This window comes from Desmodus rotundus, chromosome 7 (genome assembly GCF_022682495.2).
Source record: "Desmodus rotundus isolate HL8 chromosome 7, HLdesRot8A.1, whole genome shotgun sequence".
NCBI lineage: Eukaryota > Metazoa > Chordata > Mammalia > Chiroptera > Phyllostomidae > Desmodus > Desmodus rotundus.
In genome coordinates, this window is record NC_071393.1 from 11,095,096 (window position 1) to 11,102,202 (window position 7,107).

General features: G+C 48.6%; 1 long non-coding RNA gene across 5 annotated transcripts in view; it reads right to left on the reverse strand.

Annotated features, from left to right (window-relative positions):
- The window catches only part of LOC123480396 (uncharacterized), a 28,530-nt gene that overhangs the window by 13,895 nt on the left and 7,528 nt on the right, over positions 1-7,107 (reverse strand). For all 5 annotated transcript variants that reach the window (XR_008427293.2, XR_008427292.2, XR_008427290.2 and 2 more), the window contains exon 2: positions 2,758-2,898. This is a non-coding gene — a long non-coding RNA (uncharacterized lncRNA). The remainder of the gene's footprint in view (positions 1-2,757; positions 2,899-7,107) is intronic.

A 7,107-nucleotide genomic window follows, 5' to 3' on the forward strand; every position in this document is an offset into this window, starting at 1 on the left:
TCAAAGGAGCCCCACCAGTCACGGTTTGTACTGCATTCTTTGTCCCTTCATCTTGTCAATCATTAGTATCTGAGTTATACTATGAAATAGTGCTGTAACAAGCATCTGGTGGCGCAGAAGAATTTGTGCAGAATTGCTGGGTCATCTTTCTGCTTGCCCCTACCTCCCTGTGAGTAAGTTACCCTATAATGGATTCTGTTATATTCTATGGTGTCGCCTGCCTCCTTCCTTGGTCTGAAGACACCTTTTCATTTTGGTGGCCATTACACCTTGACCCCACCGTCGGACACCCAGCCAACTTTGGGATATACATTGTTTTGATTCTGGAGAAATTTTAATTGTGATTTCCAGAGCAATTGGCTATGGTATAGGAGAGAGAGCAAGGGGTCAAGGATAAAGCCAAGGGGTTTAGCCCAATCAGCTTGGCAGATGGAGCTGTCCTCAGCTACTCCAGGGGAGGCCATGGGTGGAGAAGATGGAGAATTCTGATCAAGGCTGCAACTCTTGCATTCTTTGAAACTTTAACTTGGTTCAAGAGCTACACTTTCGATCACTGTCCTAGCCTTTTTGTTTTTCTACTTCCCACGTGGTTCAATATTATGAAAAGGGCCAAAGCGAGGATGGCCTAGGGGCCCCCAAACTTGTGGCTGAAGTGAGGGAAGTCTTGTGGAAGACTGTGTCCCTCACCTGGAGTTGGGCAAACTCGTTGCAGGAGGGCCTGCTCACCTGCCTCTAATGTGAGAGCCCCGCTGGCGTGCAACTGGGGACAGGCATACATTTTTACCTCAGGTGCTAGGAACGTCACTTAATGTTTCTGACATCAGATTGTCCCTGACTCAACCCTTCCATGTAGGTTGGCATTTGCGCTCGAGTTGTAACTCAGGGCTTCCTACGTCGAGTCTTGTACAAAGGCTGTGGGATTCCTCCAGGCGGAAATGCTCGAGTGGCAGAGCGGGGTTTCTGGCCTTTGGTTCTCCCAATATGTCCTCTATTCAAGCCTGTGGAACCCCCAAAGGCTGCTAAGACCACTGATTCCATGCCAAGCTTTGGTGCAGGGGTCATCGTTCAGACTGGCTACTCCATGCCCAGGGTCCAGTCTCCCCAGGTTTTGCCTCCATCACTGATCCTTAGAAACCCCAAACCATGTGTCCAGTCTTGAGACTCTTGTCTCCCACTTCCTGGAGGAGGGAGCCTGGCTCAGCCTCCACCCCTCCAAGCTTTTTCCACCAAAGCCCAGGGAGGGGACAGTGTAATCTCTTTTCAGCGGGCCTTTCCAAATAGTTGGTCCCTCTTCTCTGTGGGTGGGCATGACCCCGGAGCTGTGCTCCCTTTGGCTCTGCACCGCCTACTTCTCTCTCCTACCTTTTCACAACTCTGACCACCCCTCCCCACGATTCTCACCACCCTTCGCCCATCTCTATAAAAATGTCGAAGTTCCAGTTGAAGCCCCTCAGTGTGAATTGCTAAGAACAGTTCCTGGAGTCTGCTGGTTGTCAAGTCTTCTCGGCGTGTCTGCTGACTCCCAGAGGGGACCAGAGGGACTGCTCTCACAGGTGCTGACCCCTCCAGGGCGCAGTAGCGGGGAGGATGGGGTTGGTTGGATCGGATGGGGTTTCCATGCCAGGTAGTGCCTGGTTTTCTCTCAATGTTGATTCAAAGTCAAACATATCTCAAATCACACAGGTTAGTTTCCTTCTGAAAACACCCCCAACCCTACCTATCTTCTGCATGGGGTGTTCATATTCCTCCTAGTTCCAGCACTTCAATTTAATTTCATGAGAACCAGCCACCCTGACCCTGTTATGGGAACATTACCCCTTCCTGCTTGGAGTCATATTACAAAGACTTCTCACATCAGCAGCTCACAGTGAGGAGGCCATGCCCAGATGGCTTTGTTGTTGCGTGCGTGTGTGTGTGTGTGTGTGTGTGTGTGTGTGTGTGTGAGAGAGACTGGCTACAGAAGGGCCAGAGGGCCGTCTTGTTGGACCAGGCCCCACTTCAGTGCTTAGTCCTGTGTCTGGAGCTTAGTAAGTGCTCAGCAAACGGCGATGCAATTGTCATCGTTTGTAGCTACTTACATACCTGATATGCCGCACATTCTTCTCAGTAACAGAATCCCACCTCTTTGCCCAGAATAGAGACATTTCCCAGCCTCTCTCTCTCTCTCTCTCTCTCTCTCTCTCTCTCTCTCTCTCTCATCTAGGTGTGGCCACGTGACTGCATTTTGTTCCGTGAGCTTGTGACCTTAAAATAAAGGGACGAAGCGAGAAGCAACAAGCATTTATTTGAGATCCAAAAGAAGAGCTATTCTGGAAGCGATGATCTGGGCAGAAACCCAAAGAGTGTTCTGATTGGGAGGTGAAGACATTTATGAGAAAGGGAAAGGGAACATGAACAGAAGAAGCAATTTCTGTGGGTGTTAATACGCTAAGGAAGGAATTTCTATAGGTGGCAGACAGGCTACACAGTGCTGCTAATTCCAAAGACCGTCTCTAATTGTCTGTAGTCCTAACACACAGCTGTGGGGTCACACCTCTGCTTTAGGTTCAGCCCAAAGATTATTTTGCCCAGTTTTAATATTGCAAAGATTTGAGGAATAAGACATACGAGGCAGTTTCTCTTGGATGGCAGCTCTCCCTCCACTTTAAAGGGGCTTCATTTGTATTTTTATTACTGTATTTTTCAAACTGTAAGATGCACTTCCCCCCACATTTGGGAGGAAAATGGGGTGTGTCTTATAGTCCGAATGTAGCTTACCTGGCTCACTGGGGTGGGGGGTGGCAGTGGAGCAGGGTCGCAGGAGGCAGGAGCAGGACCACATTTTTTGCTTCGAATTTTTTTTCCTATTTTCCTCCTCTGAAACCTAGGTGCGTCTTATGGTGCGGTGTGCCATATAGTCTGAAAAATACGGTATTTGTTTTCATAAACTGTAGGTAGAAGGATTGTATGAGACGTCCAGGGGTCTCAGCCTTTAATTCAATTCTGACAGTAACTACCCAGGGTTAGCGCGGACCCCACTGGTGTGGGCGAAAAAACGTTCTATGAAAAGTAGCCTCACTGGGTGATCCGATCATAGATTCCTAACTGGGCAGGTCATGGTGGGTACTCACCTCCCAGGCCTACTACTGCTTCAGTGAAAGGTTTTAAACCAGCCCTGCCCCTTGTTCTTGTGTATCTAAGTTTGACGTACCTTTGAACTACCAGAAGGAGTGACCCTTGAAAGGGGTATTAATCCTCAAGAGAACACATAATCTTGTTAATGACCCTGTCATCCAATTTCCACCTTGCTTTCTCCAGGTCTTCCTTATGTCCTCCTGAATTTCAGATGCATAAAAGAAACTGCAAAAACTTATTACTTGGAGATCTTGCTCCCTGGCATATGTTGTCAGTTTGGCTCAAATAAATTCTTTTTTAAAAAATATAGTTTATTGATTATGCTATTACAGTTGTCCCATATCCCCCTTTTATTCCCCTCCACCCTGCACACCCCTCCCACCCGCATTCCCCACCTTTAGTTCAAGTCCATGGGTTGTACATATATAAGTTCTTTGGCTTCTACATTTCCTGTAGTGTTCTTAACCTCCCCCTATTTTCTACCTACCATTTATGCTACTTATTCTCCTTACCTTTCCCCCCTCTCTCCCTGCCCCACTCCCCCGCTGATAACCCTCCATGTGATCTCCATTTCTGTGATTCTGTTCCTGTTCTGGTTGTTTGCTTTGTTTGTTTTTGTTTTTGTTTTTTAGGTTTGGTTGTTAATAGCTGTAAGTTTGTTGTCATTTTACTGTTTATATTTTTGATCTTCTTTTTCTTAGGTAAGTCCCTTTAACATTTCATATCATAAGGGCTGGGTGATGATGAACTCCTTTCTTTAACTTGACCTTATCTGGGATTTTATCTATCCTTCCATTCTAAATGATAGCTTTGCTGGATAGAGCAATCTTGGATGTAGGTCCTTGCCTTTCATGACTTGGAATACTTCTTTCCAGCCCCTTCTTGCCTGCAAGGTTTCTTTTGAGAAATCAGCTGATAGCCTCATGGGAACTCCTTCGTAGGTAACTGTCGCCTTTTCTCTTGCTGCTTTTAAGATTCTCTCCTTATCTTTAATCTTGGGTAACTTAATGATGATGTGCCTTAGTGTGTGCTTCCTTGGGTCTAACTTGTTTGGGACTCTCTGAATTTCCTGGACTTCCTGAAAGTCTATTTCCTTTGCCAGATTGGGGAAGTTCTCCTTCATTATGTTGTCAAATAAGTTTTCAATTTCCTGCTCTTCCTCTCCTCCTTCTGGCACCCCTATGATTAGGATGTTGGAATGTTTGAAGTAGTCCCGAAGGTTCCTAAGCCTCTCCTCACTTCTGAATTCTTGTTCCTTCATTCTGTTCTGGTTGAATGTTGATTTCTTCCTTCTCCACATTGTTGATTTGAGTCCCGGTTTCCTTCCCTTCACTCATGGTTCCCTGTACATTTTCCTTTATTTCACTTTTCATAGCCTTCATTTTTTCCTCTAATTTGTGACCATATTCAACCATTTCTGTGAGCTTCCTGATTACCAGTGTTTCGAACTCTGCATCTGATAGGTTGGCTATCTCTTCGTCACTTAGTTGTATTTTTTTCTGGAGCTTTGATCTATTCTTTCATTTGGGCCTTTTTTTGTGTGTGTCTTGGTGCACCTGTAACGTGGTAAGGGGCAGAGCCTTAGGTGTTCTCTGGGGTGGGGGTTGGGAGGTGGCAACCATGGTCGCTATATGTGGGGGAGGGGTCTGAGAGGGAATGGTGATGCTTGCTCAGCTCCCTGCTGGCTTTCAGTCACTTCCCCCCTACCCACAAGCAAATTGGGCTCTTCTGGTGCTGATTCCCGGGTGTGTGTGTGTGTGTGTGTGTGTGTGTGTTTTAGGCCCCTGTGGGTCTCTCCAACGAACTGTTCTGTGAGGCTGGGAGTTTCTCCTGCCGCCTCAACCCCCACAGGTGTTTTCAATCAGAGGTTTGAGGCTTTATTTCCCCATGCTGGAGCCCTGGGTTGCCTGGCCTGTCTCATTCCCCAGTTTTTCTCCTGGTTTATCCACTGGCGAATGTAGGACCACCTGGTCCTCCAGCCATTGTGCCGTGAGTCCTCTCCACCCGGCTGCCCGTCTCTGTCCTCCTACTGGTCTGGGTGAGTGTTTCTTCTTAATCTCCTTGGTTGTCAGACTTCCATACAGTTCAATTTTCTGGCAGTTCTGGTTGTTTTTTTGTTTTTAAATTTGTTGTTGTCCTTTTTGTTGTGCGAGGAGGCGCAGTGTGTCTACCTACGCCTCCATCTTGGCTGGAAGTCCCAATGTCAAATTCTTTTTAAAAATTCTCTACAGGTTTGGACATTTCTATTTTAAAAATTTGTTTAATCTTCATTGTATATTTTTCCATGACCATTTAGTCCCCTTATACTCCCCTCCCCCCAGGTCTGGACAGGTCACATTGTGTAACAAAAAAATGTTCTGATCACTCGGTTTTACAAGGGTTTAGGAGCTCTGAGTCAGGAACCAGGGATGCAGACCAAATATCTACTTCTTGTTATACGGCACCACCTCCTGGTTATCACGTCTGTGGTGGGGTCGTCTGCCCTGGTCTGCGGAGGAGGGTGCTCTCTCCACACTCACTCTGCAACGAGGTTGGGAGAGGCCAGTGGAGACTGGAGGGCAGGACCTGTCAGGTGGAGGCGGAGGTGGAGGAAGTTACTGCCCCTCCCCTGGAAGGCTTTGGGTCACTTGGCTCTGTCCTCCCAGGACAGCCCTTCCCAAGGCATCAGGGGCCATTCCCACCCCTCACACACCCAGGCCCAGGCCTGCCAACAGCTCCCCACTCTTCCCAGCCCCAGTGCCACCCTTGGGACTCCCTGTGTCTGCTCCCTCTTTGGCAAAGAGCCCTTCTAGGAAAGCCTCCCGAATCATCTGTGTGAGATGCCTGCTCTGCCCTGCCGGGCCCCTGACCGATTTGCTCCAGGTGTGAAGCTGAAGTAGCGCCAAAGGGAAGCCTGCGTCCCACCCTGTCCTCAGTCTCTGGGGTCCCCTCCAGTGTTCCAGCCTCCCCTGTGTCTCCCATGTAGCAGCATGGTCACATGGGTTTTGTTTGTTTTGGATTTCCAGTGACTCTCAGCCAGGCATGCAAATGGCTGTGACTGGAACACAGGGTCCTGAGAACACCAGTTCAGCCTAATCCCCCCCTTGTCACTTCGTATCCTCACAAAGGCTTTGTTCCCAGTGGGTGGGGCCCAGGACCGTGGTTTTCCGGAATTGCTGATGTGCCAGGTTGAGGCCGTGATGAGTAATTAACATTTGTCCATCAATGGGATGTCTGCCAGCTGTGACTGGCTTTAGCAAGACCCAGGCATAGCACTTCCTGGTCCCGTGAATTCAGGTGTGTGGAAGCCGGTCTGGGAGAACTCAGTGAGGTCAGGAACCTCAGCCTGCATCTGCGTCTGCCCCCCCCCCCCCCCCCCCGCTACTTTGTGGACTCAGTCAGCTGAGTGGTCTACTTTCCCTCCCAAACGAGGGGCAACTTTCATGATTCCTGAAAGATGTACTTTTGTTCCCCTGAGGCTATTTCATCCTGGGGCTTGGAGCCAGGCTTTGGGGGTCAAATGCCAGTTCTGCCACTTCCCCAGGTGGGAGACCTTGGGCAAGTCGCTTAACCTCTCTGTGCCTCAGTTTCCTCATTTGTGAAATGAGAATAATAAACCTACCTCATAGGGCTGTTGAGAAAGTTAAAGGAACAGAAGAGCAAGTTAATGGAGAGTTAAAGAGCTTTACACAAACACTTAATGCAGGGCTTAGCATGTACTAGGTGCTCGAAAACAGCAGCTCCTTCTAATAGGACGAGAACTAACATTGAACCAATCGTCTGCTTGCTCTGCAGACACAACTGCAGTTCACTGGCTGAATTCTCACAACACCCGGGTTGGCCCACATTGCCCCTGCTTTCCAGCGAGGAAACAGACTCCACGTGGCTACGGGATTCGCTCAGAGTCACACAACGAGGTCGTGGCAGAGCCTGACACACTTTGTGCAGGTGGTGAGTGCACCATTTAGCCCTGGGCTGAAGTGCGCAGTCCCGGCTAATGTCTCCGTTTGCTCG